The 17,500-nt window shown below is 41.0% G+C and overlaps 1 protein-coding gene and 24 non-coding genes across 31 annotated transcripts in view; 24 read left to right on the top strand and 1 right to left on the bottom strand.

Annotated features, from left to right (window-relative positions):
* The window catches only part of ano2b (anoctamin 2b), a 262,039-nt gene that overhangs the window by 106,357 nt on the left and 138,182 nt on the right, over positions 1-17,500 (bottom strand). The gene's annotated exons all lie outside the window — the stretch shown is intronic.
* Positions 397-468, top strand: trnap-agg (transfer RNA proline (anticodon AGG)). The gene has a single exon. It is a non-coding gene; the product is annotated as a tRNA-Pro (tRNA).
* Positions 1,046-1,117, top strand: trnap-ugg (transfer RNA proline (anticodon UGG)). Its single transcript has one exon. It is a non-coding gene; the product is annotated as a tRNA-Pro (tRNA).
* Positions 1,696-1,767, top strand: trnap-ugg (transfer RNA proline (anticodon UGG)). The gene has a single exon. It is a non-coding gene; the product is annotated as a tRNA-Pro (tRNA).
* trnap-agg (transfer RNA proline (anticodon AGG)) lies at positions 2,331-2,402 on the top strand. Its single transcript has one exon. It is a non-coding gene; the product is annotated as a tRNA-Pro (tRNA).
* Positions 2,966-3,037, top strand: trnap-agg (transfer RNA proline (anticodon AGG)). The gene has a single exon. It is a non-coding gene; the product is annotated as a tRNA-Pro (tRNA).
* On the top strand, positions 3,616-3,687 carry trnap-agg (transfer RNA proline (anticodon AGG)). The gene has a single exon. It is a non-coding gene; the product is annotated as a tRNA-Pro (tRNA).
* trnap-agg (transfer RNA proline (anticodon AGG)) lies at positions 4,265-4,336 on the top strand. Its single transcript has one exon. It is a non-coding gene; the product is annotated as a tRNA-Pro (tRNA).
* Positions 4,900-4,971, top strand: trnap-agg (transfer RNA proline (anticodon AGG)). The gene has a single exon. It is a non-coding gene; the product is annotated as a tRNA-Pro (tRNA).
* trnap-agg (transfer RNA proline (anticodon AGG)) lies at positions 5,550-5,621 on the top strand. The gene has a single exon. It is a non-coding gene; the product is annotated as a tRNA-Pro (tRNA).
* On the top strand, positions 6,199-6,270 carry trnap-ugg (transfer RNA proline (anticodon UGG)). The gene has a single exon. It is a non-coding gene; the product is annotated as a tRNA-Pro (tRNA).
* trnap-agg (transfer RNA proline (anticodon AGG)) lies at positions 6,849-6,920 on the top strand. Its single transcript has one exon. It is a non-coding gene; the product is annotated as a tRNA-Pro (tRNA).
* trnap-ugg (transfer RNA proline (anticodon UGG)) lies at positions 7,498-7,569 on the top strand. The gene has a single exon. It is a non-coding gene; the product is annotated as a tRNA-Pro (tRNA).
* On the top strand, positions 8,133-8,204 carry trnap-agg (transfer RNA proline (anticodon AGG)). Its single transcript has one exon. It is a non-coding gene; the product is annotated as a tRNA-Pro (tRNA).
* On the top strand, positions 8,782-8,853 carry trnap-cgg (transfer RNA proline (anticodon CGG)). The gene has a single exon. It is a non-coding gene; the product is annotated as a tRNA-Pro (tRNA).
* Positions 9,417-9,488, top strand: trnap-agg (transfer RNA proline (anticodon AGG)). The gene has a single exon. It is a non-coding gene; the product is annotated as a tRNA-Pro (tRNA).
* Positions 10,053-10,124, top strand: trnap-agg (transfer RNA proline (anticodon AGG)). Its single transcript has one exon. It is a non-coding gene; the product is annotated as a tRNA-Pro (tRNA).
* On the top strand, positions 10,702-10,773 carry trnap-cgg (transfer RNA proline (anticodon CGG)). Its single transcript has one exon. It is a non-coding gene; the product is annotated as a tRNA-Pro (tRNA).
* On the top strand, positions 11,339-11,410 carry trnap-agg (transfer RNA proline (anticodon AGG)). The gene has a single exon. It is a non-coding gene; the product is annotated as a tRNA-Pro (tRNA).
* On the top strand, positions 11,989-12,060 carry trnap-agg (transfer RNA proline (anticodon AGG)). The gene has a single exon. It is a non-coding gene; the product is annotated as a tRNA-Pro (tRNA).
* trnap-cgg (transfer RNA proline (anticodon CGG)) lies at positions 12,624-12,695 on the top strand. The gene has a single exon. It is a non-coding gene; the product is annotated as a tRNA-Pro (tRNA).
* Positions 13,261-13,332, top strand: trnap-agg (transfer RNA proline (anticodon AGG)). Its single transcript has one exon. It is a non-coding gene; the product is annotated as a tRNA-Pro (tRNA).
* Positions 13,911-13,982, top strand: trnap-agg (transfer RNA proline (anticodon AGG)). The gene has a single exon. It is a non-coding gene; the product is annotated as a tRNA-Pro (tRNA).
* Positions 14,560-14,631, top strand: trnap-agg (transfer RNA proline (anticodon AGG)). Its single transcript has one exon. It is a non-coding gene; the product is annotated as a tRNA-Pro (tRNA).
* Positions 16,983-17,054, top strand: trnap-ugg (transfer RNA proline (anticodon UGG)). The gene has a single exon. It is a non-coding gene; the product is annotated as a tRNA-Pro (tRNA).

Genomic DNA, 17,500 nt, shown 5'->3' on the forward strand with positions numbered 1-17,500 from the left:
ACACCAGGTGCCAATCACATCAATTATGAACAACAGATCTCTGAAACTGACTCACCAAATTGGATAATAAAAGATTAGAAAACCGCTTCCTGCTCTGATTTAGGATTTCTGCTGTGACCTTCAGATGGGAGGGTCAGATTTTGCCCTTTTTACCAGATTAAATCATGGTTCTATCTTTCTTGTACCAATGATTAAGGCTAAAGTGTGTGAGCCTTACACTCCTTTTTGGGCTCATGTGGTTACTGGAGTCTATCCCGGCCACTTTTGGGCAAAGGCAAGGTAAACCATAAATGGTTCAATAATGGGTATTGAAAAAAAAGTTATAGTCTTCTCTTGAATCACATGGCATAAATAGCATTTTGCTTGGCAAAAATCTTGCAAAATCCTTCAACGTGAGGCTCGTTGGTCTAGGGGTATGATTCTCGCTTAGGGTGCGAGAGGTCCCGGGTTCAAATCCCGGACGAGCCCGTTAAAAAACGCTTGTGCTTTATTTCTATATTCAAAAACAAAGGAAACCTTCAGTCTGTTCATTGGATCTAAGTAAGGTAAACAGTACATGACACCTTAACTACCTAGCCTTTGTACCACTGCTTGCTTAGGCAAATTCACACCAAAACTTGAGCCAGATGGGATAAAACAGCCCAACACCACACCAGGTGCCAATCACATCAATTATGAACAACAAATCTCTGAAACCGACTCACCAAATTGGATAATAAGAGATTAGAAAACCCCTTCCTGCTCTGATTTAGGATTTCTGCTGTGACCTTCAGATGGGAGGGTCAGATTTTGCCCTTTTTACCAGATTAAATCATGGTTCTATCTTTCTTGTACCAATGATTAAGGCTAAAGTTTGTGAGCCTTCCACTTCTTTTTGGGCTCATGTGTTTACTGGAGTCTATCCCGGCCACTTTTGGGCAAAGGCAAGGTAAACCATAAATGGTTCAATAATGGGTATTGAAAATAAAGTTATAGTCTTCTCTTGAATCACATGGCATAAATAGCATTTTGCTTGGCAAAAATCTTGTAAAATGCTTCAACGTGAGGCTCGTTGGTCTAGGGGTATGATTCTCGCTTTGGGTGCGAGAGGTCCCGGGTTCAAATCCCGGACGAGCCCTTTAAAAAACGCTTGTGCTTTATTTCTATATTCAAAAACAAAGGAAACCTTCAGTCTGTTCATTGGATCTAAGTAAGGTAAACAGTACATGACACCTTAACTACCTAGCCTTTGTACCACTGCTTGCTAATGCAAATTCACACCAAAACTTGAGCCAGATGGGCTAAAGCAGCCCAACACCACACCATGTGCCAATCACATCAATTATGAACAAAAGAACTCTGAAACTGACTCACCAAATTGGATAATAAAAAAATAAGAAAACCGCTTCCTGCTCTGATTTAGGATTTCTGCTGTGACCTTCAGATGGGAGGGTCAGATTTTGCCCTTTTTACCAGATTAAATCATGGTTCTATCTTTCTTGTACCAATGATTAAGGCTAAAGTGTGTGAGCCTTCCACTCCTTTTTGGGCTCATGTGGTTACTGGAGTCTATCCCGGCCACTTTTGGGCAAAGGCAAGGTAAACCATAAATGGTTCAATAATGGGTATTGAAAAAAAAGTTATAGTCTTCTCTTGAATCACATGACATAAATAGCATTTTGCTCGGCAAAAATCTTGTAAAATGCTTCAACGTGAGGCTCGTTGGTCTAGGGGTATGATTCTCGCTTTGGGTGCGAGAGGTCCCAGGTTCAAATCCCGGACGAGCCCTTGAATGTAGTGTATTTCTTCTTTCTTTAAAACAACAGAAGCATTTAGTCTGTTCATTGAGCATAGGTAATAAAAAAAGCACGACACTTTCACTAATTGCATCCACTGCTTCCTTATGCAAATTCACACCAAAACTTGAGCCAGATGGGCTAAAGCAGCCCAACACCACACCAGGTGCCAATCACATCAATTATGAACAACAGATCTCTGAAACTGACTCACCAAATTGGATAATAAAAGTTCAGAAAACTGCTTCCTGCTCTGATTTAGGATTTTTGCTGTGACCTTCAGATGGGAGGGTCAGATTTTGCCCTTTTTACCAGATTAAATCATGGTTCTATCTTTCTTGTACCAATGATTAAGGCTAAAGTTTGTGAGCCTTCCACTCCTTTTTGGGCTCATGTCGTTACTGGAGTCTATCCCGGCCACTTTTGGGCAAAGGCAAGGTAAACCATAAATGGTTCAATAATGGGTATTGAAAATAAAGTTATAGTCTTCTCTTGTATCACATGGCATAAATAGCATTTTGCTTGGCAAAAATCTTGTAAAATTCTTCAACGTGAGGCTCGTTGGTCTAGGGGTATGATTCTCGCTTAGGGTGCGAGAGGTCCCGGGTTCAAATCCCGGACGGGCCCTTGAATGTAGTGTATTTCTTTTGTCTTTAAAACAACAGAAGAAATCAGTCTGTTCATTGAGCATAGGTAATAAAAAAAGCATGACACTTTCACTAATTGCATCCACTCCTCGTTTATGCAAATTCACACCAAAACTTGAGCCAGATGGGCTAAAGCAGCCCAACACCACACCAGGTGCCAATCACATCAATTATGAACAACAGATCTCTGAAACTGACTCACCAAATTGGATAATAAAAGATTAGAAAACCGCTTCCTGCTCTGATTTAGGATTTCTGCTGTCACCTTCAGATGGGAGGGTCAGATTTTGCCCTTTTTACCAGATTAAATCATGGTTCTATCTTTCTTGTACCAATGATTAAGGCTAAAGTTTGTGAGCCTTCCACTCCTTCTTGGGCTCATGTGGTTCCTGGAGTCTATCCCGGCCACTTTTGGGCAAAGGCAAGGTAAACCATAAATGGTTCAATAATGGGTATTGAAAATAAAGTTATAGTCTTCTCTTGAATCACATGGCATAAATAGCATATTGCTTGGCAAAAATCTTGCAAAATACTTCAACGTGAGGCTCGTTGGTCTAGGGGTATGATTCTCGCTTAGGGTGCGAGAGGTCCCGGGTTCAAATCCCGGACGAGCCCGTTAAAAAACGCTTGTGTTTTATTTCTATATTCAAAAACAAAGGAAACCTTCAGTCTGTTCATTGGATCAAAGTAAGGTAAACAGTACATGACACCTTAACTACCTAGCCTTTGTACCACTGCTTGCTTATGCAAATTCACACCAAAACTTGAGCCAGATGGGCTAAAGCAGCCCAACACCACACCATGTGCCAATCACATCAATTATGAACAAAAGAACTCTAAAACTGACTCACCAAATTGGATAATAAAAAAATTAGAAAACCGCTTCCTGCTCTGATTTAGGATTTCTGCTGTGACCTTCAGATGGGAGGGTCAGATTTTGCCCTTTTTACCAGATTAAATCATGGTTCTATCTTTCTTGTACCAATGATTAAGGCTAAAGTTTGTGAGCTTTCCACTCCTTTTTGGGCTCATGTGGTTACTGGAGTCTATCCCGGCCACTTTTGGGCAAAGGCAAGGTAAACCATAAATGGTTCAATAATGGGTATTGAAAATAAAGTTATAGTCTTCTCTTGAATCACATGGCATAAATAGCATTTTGCTTGGCAAAAATCTTGCAAAATCCTTCAACGTGAGGCTCGTTGGTCTAGGGGTATGATTCTCGCTTAGGGTGCGAGAGGTCCCGGGTTCAAATCCCGGACGAGCCCGTTAAAAAACGCTTGTGCTTTATTTCTATATTCAAAAACAAAGGAAACCTTCAGTCTGTTCATTGGATCTAAGTAAGGTAAACAGTACATGACACCTTAACTACCTAGCCTTTGTACCACTGCTTGCTTAGGCAAATTCACACCAAAACTTGAGCCAGATGGGCTAAAGCAGCCCAACACCACACCAGGTGCCAATCACATCAATTATGAACAACAAATCTCTGAAACTGACTCACCAAATTGGATAATAAAAGATTAGAAAACCCCTTCCTGCTCTGATTTAGGATTTCTGCTGTCACCTTCAGATGGGAGGGTCAGATTTTGCCCTTTTTACCAGATTAAATCATGGTTCTATCTTTCTTGTACCAATGATTAAGGCTAAAGTTTGTGAGCCTTCCACTCCTTTTTGGGCTTATGTGTTTACTGGAGTCTGTCCCGGCCACTTTTGGGCAAAGGCAAGGTAAACCATAAATGGTTCAATAATGGGTATTGAAAATAGAGCAATAGTCTTCTCTTGAATCACATGGCATAAATAGCATTTTGCTTGGCAAAAATCTTGTAAAATGCTTCAACGTGAGGCTCGTTGGTCTAGGGGTATGATTCTCGCTTAGGGTGCGAGAGGTCCCGGGTTCAAATCCCGGACGAGCCCTTGAATGTAGTGTATTTCTTTTGTCTTTAAAACAACAGAAGAAATCAGTCTGTTCATTGAGCATAGGTAATAAAAAAAGCATGACACTTTCACTAATTGCATCCACTGCTTGCTTATGCAAATTCACACCAAAACTTGAGCCAGATGGGCTAAAGCAGCCCAACACCACACCAGGTGCCAATCACATCAATTATGAACAACAGATCTCTGAAACTGACTCACCAAATTGGATAATAAAAGATTAGAAAACCGCTTCCTGCTCTGATTTAGGATTTCTGCTGTCACCTTCAGATGGGAGGGTCAGATTTTGCCCTTTTTACCAGATTAAATCATGGTTCTATCTTTCTTGTACCAATGATTAAGGCTAAAGTTTGTGAGCCTTCCACTCCTTCTTGGGCTCATGTGGTTCCTGGAGTCTATCCCGGCCACTTTTGGGCAAAGGCAAGGTAAACCATAAATGGTTCAATAATGGGTATTGAAAATAAAGTTATAGTCTTCTCTTGAATCACATGGCATAAATAGCATATTGCTTGGCAAAAATCTTGCAAAATACTTCAACGTGAGGCTCGTTGGTCTAGGGGTATGATTCTCGCTTAGGGTGCGAGAGGTCCCGGGTTCAAATCCCGGACGAGCCCGTTAAAAAACGCTTGTGTTTTATTTCTATATTCAAAAACAAAGGAAACCTTCAGTCTGTTCATTGGATCTAAGTAAGGTAAACAGTACATGACACCTTAACTACCTAGCCTTTGTACCACTGCTTGCTTATGCAAATTCACACCAAAACTTGAGCCAGATGGGCTAAAGCAGCCCAACACCACACCATGTGCCAATCACATCAATTATGAACAAAAGAACTCTAAAACTGACTCACCAAATTGGATAATAAAAAAATTAGAAAACCGCTTCCTGCTCTGATTTAGGATTTCTGCTGTGACCTTCAGATGGGAGGGTCAGATTTTGCCCTTTTTACCAGATTAAATCATGGTTCTATCTTTCTTGTACCAATGATTAAGGCTAAAGTTTGTGAGCTTTCCACTCCTTCTTTGGCTCATGTGGTTACTGGAGTCTATCCCGGCCACTTTTGGGCAAAGGCAAGGTAAACCATAAATGGTTCAATAATGGGTATTGAAAATAAAGTTATAGTCTTCTCTTGAATCACATGGCATAAATAGCATTTTGCTTGGCAAAAATCTTGCAAAATGCTTCAACGTGAGGCTCGTTGGTCTAGGGGTATGATTCTCGCTTAGGGTGCGAGAGGTCCCGGGTTCAAATCCCGGACGAGCCCGTTAAAAAACGCTTGTGCTTTATTTCTATATTCAAAAACAAAGGAAACCTTCAGTCTGTTCATTGGATCTAAGTAAGGTAAACAGTACATGACACCTTAACTACCTAGCCTTTGTACCACTGCTTGCTTAGGCAAATTCACACCAAAACTTGAGCCAGATGGGCTAAAGCAGCCCAACACCACACCAGGTGCCAATCACATCAATTATGAACAACAGATCTCTGAAACTGACTCACCAAATTGGATAATAAAAGATTAGAAAACCCCTTCCTGCTCTGATTTAGGATTTCTGCTGTCACCTTCAGATGGGAGGGTCAGATTTTGCCCTTTTTACCAGATTAAATCATGGTTCTATCTTTCTTGTACCAATGATTAAGGCTAAAGTTTGTGAGCCTTCCACTCCTTCTTGGGCTCATGTGGTTCCTGGAGTCTATCCCGGCCACTTTTGGGCAAAGGCAAGGTAAACCATAAATGGTTCAATAATGGGTATTGAAAATAAAGTTATAGTCTTCTCTTGAATCACATGGCATAAATAGCATATTGCTTGGCAAAAATCTTGCAAAATACTTCAACGTGAGGCTCGTTGGTCTAGGGGTATGATTCTCGCTTAGGGTGCGAGAGGTCCCGGGTTCAAATCCCGGACGAGCCCGTTAAAAAACGCTTGTGTTTTATTTCTATATTCAAAAACAAAGGAAACCTTCAGTCTGTTCATTGGATCTAAGTAAGGTAAACAGTACATGACACCTTAACTACCTAGCCTTTGTACCACTGCTTGCTTATGCAAATTCACACCAAAACTTGAGCCAGATGGGCTAAAGCAGCCCAACACCACACCATGTGCCAATCACATCAATTATGAACAAAAGAACTCTAAAACTGACTCACCAAATTGGATAATAAAAAAATTAGAAAACCGCTTCCTGCTCTGATTTAGGATTTCTGCTGTGACCTTCAGATGGGAGGGTCAGATTTTGCCCTTTTTACCAGATTAAATCATGGTTCTATCTTTCTTGTACCAATGATTAAGGCTAAAGTTTGTGAGCTTTCCACTCCTTCTTTGGCTCATGTGGTTACTGGAGTCTATCCCGGCCACTTTTGGGCAAAGGCAAGGTAAACCATAAATGGTTCAATAATGGGTATTGAAAATAAAGTTATAGTCTTCTCTTGAATCACATGGCATAAATAGCATTTTGCTTGGCAAAAATCTTGCAAAATGCTTCAACGTGAGGCTCGTTGGTCTAGGGGTATGATTCTCGCTTAGGGTGCGAGAGGTCCCGGGTTCAAATCCCGGACGAGCCCGTTAAAAAACGCTTGTGCTTTATTTCTATATTCAAAAACAAAGGAAACCTTCAGTCTGTTCATTGGATCTAAGTAAGGTAAACAGTACATGACACCTTAACTACCTAGCCTTTGTACCACTGCTTGCTTAGGCAAATTCACACCAAAACTTGAGCCAGATGGGCTAAAGCAGCCCAACACCACACCAGGTGCCAATCACATCAATTATGAACAACAAATCTCTGAAACTGACTCACCAAATTGGATAATAAAAGATTAGAAAACCCCTTCCTGCTCTGATTTAGGATTTCTGCTGTCACCTTCAGATGGGAGGGTCAGATTTTGCCCTTTTTACCAGATTAAATCATGGTTCTATCTTTCTTGTACCAATGATTAAGGCTAAAGTTTGTGAGCCTTCCACTCCTTTTTGGGCTCATGTGTTTACTGGAGTCTATCACGGCCACTTTTGGGCAAAGGCAAGGTAAACCATAAATGGTTCAATAATGGGTATTGAAAATAGAGCAATAGTCTTCTCTTGAATCACATGGCATAAATAGCATTTTGCTTGGCAAAAATCTTGTAAAATGCTTCAACGTGAGGCTCGTTGGTCTAGGGGTATGATTCTCGCTTAGGGTGCGAGAGGTCCCGGGTTCAAATCCCGGACGAGCCCTTGAATGTAGTGTATTTCTTTTGTCTTTAAAACAACAGAAGAAATCAGTCTGTTCATTGAGCATAGGTAATAAAAAAAGCATGACACTTTCACTAATTGCATCCACTGCTTGCTTATGCAAATTCACACCAAAACTTGAGCCAGATGGGCTAAAGCAGCCCAACACCACACCAGGTGCCAATCACATCAATTATGAACAACAGATCTCTGAAACTGACTCACCAAATTGGATAATAAAAGATTAGAAAACCGCTTCCTCCTCTGATTTAGGATTTCTGCTGTCACCTTCAGATGGGAGGGTCAGATTTTGCCCTTTTTACCAGATTAAATCATGGTTCTATCTTTCTTGTACCAATGATTAAGGCTAAAGTTTGTGAGCTTTCCACTCCTTCTTTGGCTCATGTGGTTATTGGAGTCTATCCCGGCCACTTTTGGGCAAAGGCAAGGTAAACCATAAATGGTTCAATAATGGGCATTGAAAATAAAGTTATAGTCTTCTCTTGAATCACATGGCATAAATAGCATTTTGCTTGGCAAAAATCTTGTAAAATGCTTCAACGTGAGGCTCGTTGGTCTAGGGGTATGATTCTCGCTTTGGGTGCGAGAGGTCCCGGGTTCAAATCCCGGACGAGCCCGTTAAAAAACGCTTGTGCTTTATTTCTATATTCAAAAACAAAGGAAACCTTCAGTCTGTTCATTGGATCTAAGTAAGGTAAACAGTACATGACACCTTAACTACCTAGCCTTTGTACCACTGCTTGCTTATGCAAATTCACACCAAAACTTGAGCCAGATGGGCTAAAGCAGCCCAACACCACACCATGTGCCAATCACATCAATTATGAACAACAGATCTCTGAAACTGACTCACCAAATTGGATAATAAAAGATTAGAAAACCGTTTCCTGCTCTGATTTAGGATTTCTGCTGTGACCTTCAGATGGGAGGGTCAGATTTTGCCATTTTTACCAGATTAAATCATGGTTCTATCTTTCTTGTACCAATGATTAAGGCTAAAGTGTGTGAGCCTTACACTCCTTTTTGGGCTCATGTGGTTACTGGAGTCTATCCCGGCCACTTTTGGGCAAAGGCAAGGTAAACCATAAATGGTTCAATAATGGGTATTGAAAAAAAAGTTATAGTCTTCTCTTGAATCACATGACATAAATAGCATTTTGCTTGGCAAAAATCTTGTAAAATGCTTCAACGTGAGGCTCGTTGGTCTAGGGGTATGATTCTCGCTTCGGGTGCGAGAGGTCCCGGGTTCAAATCCCGGACGAGCCCTTGAATGTAGTGTATTTCTTCTTTCTTTAAAACAACAGAAGCATTTAGTCTGTTCATTGAGCATAGGTAATAAAAAAAGCACGACACTTTCACTAATTGCATCCACTGCTTCCTTATGCAAATTCACACCAAAACTTGAGCCAGATGGGCTAAAGCAGCCCAACACCACACCAGGTGCCAATCACATCAATTATGAACAACAGATCTCTGAAACTGACTCACCAAATTGGATAATAAAAGATTAGAAAACCGCTTCCTGCTCTGATTTAGGATTTCTGCTGTGACCTTCAGATGGGAGGGTCAGATTTTGCCATTTTTACCAGATTAAATCATGGTTCTATCTTTCTTGTACCAATGATTAAGGCTAAAGTTTGTGAGCTTTCCACTCCTTTTTGGGCTCATGTGTTTACTGGAGTCTATCCCGGCCACTTTTGGGCAAAGGCAAGGTAAACCATAAATGGTTCAATAATGGGTATTGAAAATAAAGTTATAGTCTTGTCTTGAATCACATGGCATAAATAGCATTTTGCTTGGCAAAAATCTTGTAAAATGCTTCAACGTGAGGCTCGTTGGTCTAGGGGTATGATTCTCGCTTAGGGTGCGAGAGGTCCCGGGTTCAAATCCCGGACGAGCCCTTGAATGTAGTGTATTTCTTCTTTCTTTAAAACAACAGAAGCATTCAGTCTGTTCATTGAGCATAGGTAATAAAAAAAGCACGACACTTTCACTAATTGCATCCACTGCTTCCTTATGCAAATTCACACCAAAACTTGAGCCAGATGGGCTAAAGCAGCCCAACACCACACCATGTGCCAATCACATCAATTATGAACAAAAGAACTCTAAAACTGACTCACCAAATTGGATAATAAAAAAATTAGAAAACCGCTTCCTGCTCTGATTTAGGATTTCTGCTGTGACCTTCAGATGGGAGGGTCAGATTTTGCCATTTTTACCAGAATAAATCATGGTTCTATCTTTCTTGTACCAATGATTAAGGCTAAAGTTTGTGAGCTTTCCACTCCTTCTTTGGCTCATGTGGTTACTGGAGTCTATCCCGGCCACTTTTGGGCAAAGGCAAGGTAAACCATAAATGGTTCAATAATGGGCATTGAAAATAAAGTTATAGTCTTCTCTTGAATCACATGGCATAAATAGCATTTTGCTTGGCAAAAATCTTGCAAAATCCTTCAACGTGAGGCTCGTTGGTCTAGGGGTATGATTCTCGCTTAGGGTGCGAGAGGTCCCGGGTTCAAATCCCGGACGAGCCCGTTAAAAAACGCTTGTGTTTTATTTCTATATTCAAAAACAAAGGAAACCTTCAGTCTGTTCATTGGATCAAAGTAAGGTAAACAGTACATGACACCTTAACTACCTAGCCTTTGTACCACTGCTTGCTTATGCAAATTCACACCAAAACTTGAGCCAGATGGGCTAAAGCAGCCCAACACCACACCAGGTGCCAATCACATCAATTATGAACAACAGATCTCTGAAACTGACTCACCAAATTGGATAATAAAAGATTAGAAAACCCCTTCCTGCTCTGATTTAGGATTTCTGCTGTCACCTTCAGATGGGAGGGTCAGATTTTGCCCTTTTTACCAGATTAAATCATGGTTCTATCTTTCTTGTACCAATGATTAAGGCTAAAGTTTGTGAGCCTTCCACTCCTTTTTGGGCTCATGTGTTTACTGGAGTCTATCCCGGCCACTTTTGGGCAAAGGCAAGGTAAACCATAAATGGTTCAATAATGGGTATTGAAAATAAAGTTATAGTCTTGTCTTGAATCACATGGCATAAATAGCATTTTGCTTGGCAAAAATCTTGTAAAATGCTTCAACGTGAGGCTCGTTGGTCTAGGGGTATGATTCTCGCTTCGGGTGCGAGAGGTCCCGGGTTCAAATCCCGGACGAGCCCTTGAATGTAGTGTATTTCTTCTGTCTTTAAAACAACAGAAGCATTCAGTCTGTTCATTGAGCATAGGTAATAAAAAAAGCACGACACTTTCACTAATTGCATCCACTGCTTCCTTATGCAAATTCACACCAAAACTTGAGCCAGATGGGCTATAGTAGCCAGAACACCACACCAGGTGCTAATCCTTTCAATTAAGAACAAAAGAACTCTAAAACTGACTCACCAAAATTGGATTATAAAAGTTTAGAAAACCCCTTCCTGCTCTGATTTAGGATTTCTGCTGTGACCTTCAGATGGGAGGGTCAGATTTTGCCCTTTTTACCAGAATAAATCATGGTTCTATCTTTCTTGTACCAATGATTAAGGCTAAAGTTTGTGAGCTTTCCACTCCTTCTTTGGCTCATGTGGTTACTGGAGTCTATCCCGGCCACTTTTGGGCAAAGGCAAGGTAAACCATAAATGGTTCAATAATGGGCATTGAAAATAAAGTTATAGTCTTCTCTTGAATCACATGGCATAAATAGCATTTTGCTTGGCAAAAATCTTGCAAAATCCTTCAACGTGAGGCTCGTTGGTCTAGGGGTATGATTCTCGCTTAGGGTGCGAGAGGTCCCGGGTTCAAATCCCGGACGAGCCCGTTAAAAAACGCTTGTGTTTTATTTCTATATTCAAAAACAAAGGAAACCTTCAGTCTGTTCATTGGATCAAAGTAAGGTAAACAGTACATGACACCTTAACTACCTAGCCTTTGTACCACTGCTTGCTTATGCAAATTCACACCAAAACTTGAGCCAGATGGGCTAAAGCAGCCCAACACCACACCATGTGCCAATCACATCAATTATGAACAAAAGAACTCTAAAACTGACTCACCAAATTGGATAATAAAAAAATTAGAAAACCGCTTCCTGCTCTGATTTAGGATTTCTGCTGTGACCTTCAGATGGGAGGGTCAGATTTTGCCCTTTTTACCAGATTAAATCATGGTTCTATCTTTCTTGTACCAATGATTAAGGCTAAAGTTTGTGAGCTTTCCACTCCTTCTTTGGCTCATGTGGTTACTGGAGTCTATCCCGGCCACTTTTGGGCAAAGGCAAGGTAAACCATAAATGGTTCAATAATGGGTATTGAAAATAAAGTTATAGTCTTCTCTTGAATCACATGGCATAAATAGCATTTTGCTTGGCAAAAATCTTGCAAAATCCTTCAACGTGAGGCTCGTTGGTCTAGGGGTATGATTCTCGCTTAGGGTGCGAGAGGTCCCGGGTTCAAATCCCGGACGAGCCCTTGAATGTAGTGTATTTCTTCTTTCTTTAAAACAACAGAAGCATTTAGTCTGTTCATTGAGCATAGGTAATAAAAAAAGCACGACACTTTCACTAATTGCATCCACTGCTTCCTTATGCAAATTCACACCAAAACTTGAGCCAGATGGGCTAAAGCAGCCCAACACCACACCAGGTGCCAATCACATCAATTATGAACAACAGATCTCTGAAACTGACTCACCAAATTGGATTATAAAAGTTTAGAAAACCCCTTCCTGCTCTGATTTAGGATTTCTGCTGTGACCTTCAGATGGGAGGGTCAGATTTTGCCATTTTTACCAGATTAAATCATGGTTCTATCTTTCTTGTACCAATGATTAAGGCTAAAGTTTGTGAGCCTTCCACTCCTTTTTGGGCTCATGTGTTTACTGGAGTCTATCCCGGCCACTTTTGGGCAAAGGCAAGGTAAACCATAAATGGTTCAATAATGGGTATTGAAAATAAAGTTATAGTCTTGTCTTGAATCACATGGCATAAATAGCATTTTGCTTGGCAAAAATCTTGTAAAATGCTTCAACGTGAGGCTCGTTGGTCTAGGGGTATGATTCTCGCTTCGGGTGCGAGAGGTCCCGGGTTCAAATCCCGGACGAGCCCTTGAATGTAGTGTATTTCTTCTGTCTTTAAAACAACAGAAGCATTCAGTCTGTTCATTGAGCATAGGTAATAAAAAAAGCACAACACTTTCACTAATTGCATCCACTGCTTCCTTATGCAAATTCACACCAAAACTTGAGCCAGATGGGCTATAGTAGCCAGAACACCACACCAGGTGCTAATCCTTTCAATTAAGAACAAAAGAACTCTAAAACTGACTCACCAAAATTGGATTATAAAAGTTTAGAAAACCCCTTCCTGCTCTGATTTAGGATTTCTGCTGTGACCTTCAGATGGGAGGGTCAGATTTTGCCCTTTTTACCAGAATAAATCATGGTTCTATCTTTCTTGTACCAATGATTAAGGCTAAAGTTTGTGAGCTTTCCACTCCTTCTTTGGCTGATGTGGTTACTGGAGTCTATCCCGGCCACTTTTGGGCAAAGGCAAGGTAAACCATAAATGGTTCAATAATGGGCATTGAAAATAAAGTTATAGTCTTCTCTTGAATCACATGGCATAAATAGCATTTTGCTTGGCAAAAATCTTGCAAAATCCTTCAACGTGAGGCTCGTTGGTCTAGGGGTATGATTCTCGCTTAGGGTGCGAGAGGTCCCGGGTTCAAATCCCGGACGAGCCCGTTAAAAAACGCTTGTGTTTTATTTCTATATTCAAAAACAAAGGAAACCTTCAGTCTGTTCATTGGATCAGAGTAAGGTAAACAGTACATGACACCTTAACTACCTAGCCTTTGTACCACTGCTTGCTTATGCAAATTCACACCAAAACTTGAGCCAGATGGGCTAAAGCAGCCCAACACCACACCATGTGCCAATCACATCAATTATGAACAAAAGAACTCTAAAACTGACTCACCAAATTGGATAATAAAAAAATTAGAAAACCGCTTCCTGCTCTGATTTAGGATTTCTGCTGTGACCTTCAGATGGGAGGGTCAGATTTTGCCCTTTTTACCAGATTAAATCATGGTTCTATCTTTCTTGTACCAATGATTAAGGCTAAAGTTTGTGAGCTTTCCACTCCTTCTTTGGCTCATGTGGTTACTGGAGTCTATCCCGGCCACTTTTGGGCAAAGGCAAGGTAAACCATAAATGGTTCAATAATGGGTATTGAAAATAAAGTTATAGTCTTCTCTTGAATCACATGGCATAAATAGCATTTTGCTTGGCAAAAATCTTGCAAAATCCTTCAACGTGAGGCTCGTTGGTCTAGGGGTATGATTCTCGCTTAGGGTGCGAGAGGTCCCGGGTTCAAATCCCGGACGAGCCCGTTAAAAAACGCTTGTGCTTTATTTCTATATTCAAAAACAAAGGAAACCTTCAGTCTGTTCATTGGATCTAAGTAAGGTAAACAGTACATGACACCTTAACTACCTAGCCTTTGTACCACTGCTTGCTTAGGCAAATTCACACCAAAACTTGAGCCAGATGGGCTAAAGCAGCCCAACACCACACCAGGTGCCAATCACATCAATTATGAACAACAAATCTCTGAAACTGACTCACCAAATTGGATAATAAAAGATTAGAAAACCCCTTCCTGCTCTGATTTAGGATTTCTGCTGTCACCTTCAGATGGGAGGGTCAGATTTTGCCCTTTTTACCAGATTAAATCATGGTTCTATCTTTCTTGTACCAATGATTAAGGCTAAAGTTTGTGAGCCTTCCACTCCTTTTTGGGCTCATGTGTTTACTGGAGTCTATCCCGGCCACTTTTGGGCAAAGGCAAGGTAAACCATAAATGGTTCAATAATGGGTATTGAAAATAAAGTTATAGTCTTCTCTTGAATCACATGGCATAAATAGCATTTTGCTTGGCAAAAATCTTGCAAAATCCTTCAACGTGAGGCTCGTTGGTCTAGGGGTATGATTCTCGCTTAGGGTGCGAGAGGTCCCGGGTTCAAATCCCGGACGAGCCCGTTAAAAAACGCTTGTGCTTTATTTCTATATTCAAAAACAAAGGAAACCTTCAGTCTGTTCATTGGATCTAAGTAAGGTAAACAGTACATGACACCTTAACTACCTAGCCTTTGTACCACTGCTTGCTTAGGCAAATTCACACCAAAACTTGAGCAAGATGGGCTAAAGCAGCCCAACACCACACCAGGGGCCTGTTTCACAAAGGAGGTTCAACCAACTCTGAGGTCAAACCTGAACTCTGAGTTGGTCAATCGAGAGATTGACAACTCTGAGTTTTCAGTTTCAGAGCAGCTGATCCGCGTTAGATCAATCAACTCTGAGTGGACTGATTCGGAGGTGAGCGTGCGCACCGCGTCTATAAGAAGCCATTATCAATGGAGCGCAGATATCACGAGTCACCATGGCAACCGTGAAAACAAAGAGGTCTGCGTATTTTTCGCCAGCTGAACTTGACGTGCTGCTGCAGAGTTGCAGTGAATATGAGAACATATTCCAGAAGAAAAGCAACACCGCTGCATCTGCAAAACAGAGACAGTTAGCTTGGGAAAACATAGCTGCTCAAGTTAATGCCTAAGTTTGCATTTAAATCATTGTTATAAATATTGACTGTAATAACTTTTTAAATAGCGTAAGGTGTGAAATAAAAAATGGTGATATTTAGGTGTACTTTTGAAGTGTTATTCCTGGTGTAATTGCATGAAATGCTGCATAGTGTACAGAACCAATCTGGGGGAAAAATGCATTTAACGTCGGTAATGTTTAGAGGACTTTTTTGTTAACCTTCCCCTCTAGCAAACGTTGGTCATTTTAATATTAATACATGCAATTGTGTTTTTAAAAGTGAACATTTGTCTACTGTTGAACCTTTCGCTGCGCAAAGACTTCCTTCTTTTCTCTCGTCTTTCCGACCGTGCGTGGTCAAAAGCGCAGGGGAGATTTCCTTCAGGGCTGAAGGGAATTCTCCTTCGGGGTTCACTTCCCTTTGGAAACCCTCAACCTCCAGAGCGGAATAAGAATGACTCCAAAACAGTTATTCTGGGAATGACACCTTCTCCGTCCTCCTCATCCGTGCTCACCCCCCCCCCCCCCCATCTGCACCTGCAATCGCCCCTCCCCTTGTCTCTCGTGGATTGCACCCCGCTCAGCACACACACGCTGCAACACTACCCTTGTATTGATCAAGTGGTATAGGTTTATACGGGATTAAGAAAGTAAGCAGTGCTAACAAATTGTGTTTCCAAAAAGTAATTGTTACATTAATCTAATTCAATGTCCCTGATTTCATTTTCATGTAGATGCAATCCTGCAGGAATTAAAAGAAACATGGCAGCAGCTAAAAATGAAGTATAAAAACATAATTCAATCAGGTCAAATGTGAGCATGTCATGGATGTAGGCTTTGTTGACAATATTTGACATATGAAACATCTACATAGCAAGACCTAATGTTGTTTTCATTTTGTATATGTAATTGACTGCAACGAAAAACGGTAACGCTCAAACAAAAACGTATGGGGAAATGACAAAACATCGAGTCGAGGTCTCAAAATCCTCGTACGACGTAAATGTAATTCTCTACGAATTAATGCAGCCTCCTCATCTATTGGGTCCTCCAAAAAAGGACAAGCCATTCTTGTCACTTAGATCGCGTGACGGAAATGTGGGCAATGAAGGTTGAAGCGAAATATAGTGCTTCGTCTTTAAAAAGGGGAGGGGACCGGCAAAAACTTCGAGTTTGGAGAATAAAACCTGCTCCCGACCAGGTTAGGTTCACAGCATAAGTAACCATGGATACTGACTCCGAGTAAAAGTTAACTCTCTTTCAGAAACGGGTTTGACTTACTCTGCTTTCTCTGGTTTAACAAACCTCCGATTCTGAAACGGAAAACCCAGGGTTTCCCTGATTTCCGGGTTTATGAACTCAGAGTTTACACTTAACCTCCTTTGTGAAACAGGCCCCAGGTGCCAATCACATCAATTATGAACAACAGATCTCTGAAACTGACTCACCAAATTGGATAATAAAAGTTTAGAAAACCGCTTCCTGCTCTGATTTAGGATTTCTGCTGTCACCTTCAGATGGGAGGGTCAGATTTTGCCCTTTTTACCAGATTAAATCATGGTTCTATCTTTCTTGTACCAATGATTAAGGCTAAAGTGTGTGAGCCTTCCACTCCTTTTTGGGCTCATGTGGTTACTGGAGTCTATCCCGGCCACTTTTGGGCAAAGGCAAGGTAAACCATAAATGGTTCAATAATGGGTATTGAAAATAAAGTTATAGTCTTCTCTTGAATCACATGGCATAAATAGCATTTTGCTTGGCAAAAATCTTGTAAAATGCTTCAACGTGAGGCTCGTTGGTCTAGGGGTATGATTCTCGCTTCGGGTGCAAGAGGTCCCGGGTTCAAATCCCGGACGAGCCCTTGAATGTAGTGTATTTCTTCTGTCTTTAAAACAACAGAAGCAATCAGTCTGTTCATTGAGCATAGGTAATAAAAAAAGCATGACACTTTCACTAATTGCATCCACTGCTTCCTTATGCAAATTCACACCAAAACTTGAGCCAGATGGGCTAAAGCAGCCCAACACCACACCAGGTGCCAATCACATCAATTATGAACAACAGATCTCTGAAACTGACTCACCAAATTGGATAATAAAAGATTAGAAAACCGCTTCCTGCTCTGATTTAGGATTTCTGCTGTCACCTTCAGACGGGAGGGTCAGATTTTGCCCTTTTTACCAGAATAAATCATGGTTCTATCTTTCTTGTACCAATGATTAAGGCTAAAGTTTGTGAGCTTTCCACTCCTTCTTTGGCTCATGTGGTTACTGGAGTCTATCCCGGCCACTTTTGGGCAAAGGCAAG

The sequence above is a fragment of the Oryzias latipes genome, chromosome 23 (genome assembly GCF_053564925.1).
Source record: "Oryzias latipes strain Hd-rR chromosome 23, Olatipes_Hd-rR_3.1".
NCBI classification, from domain to species: Eukaryota; Metazoa; Chordata; class Actinopteri; order Beloniformes; family Adrianichthyidae; genus Oryzias; species Oryzias latipes.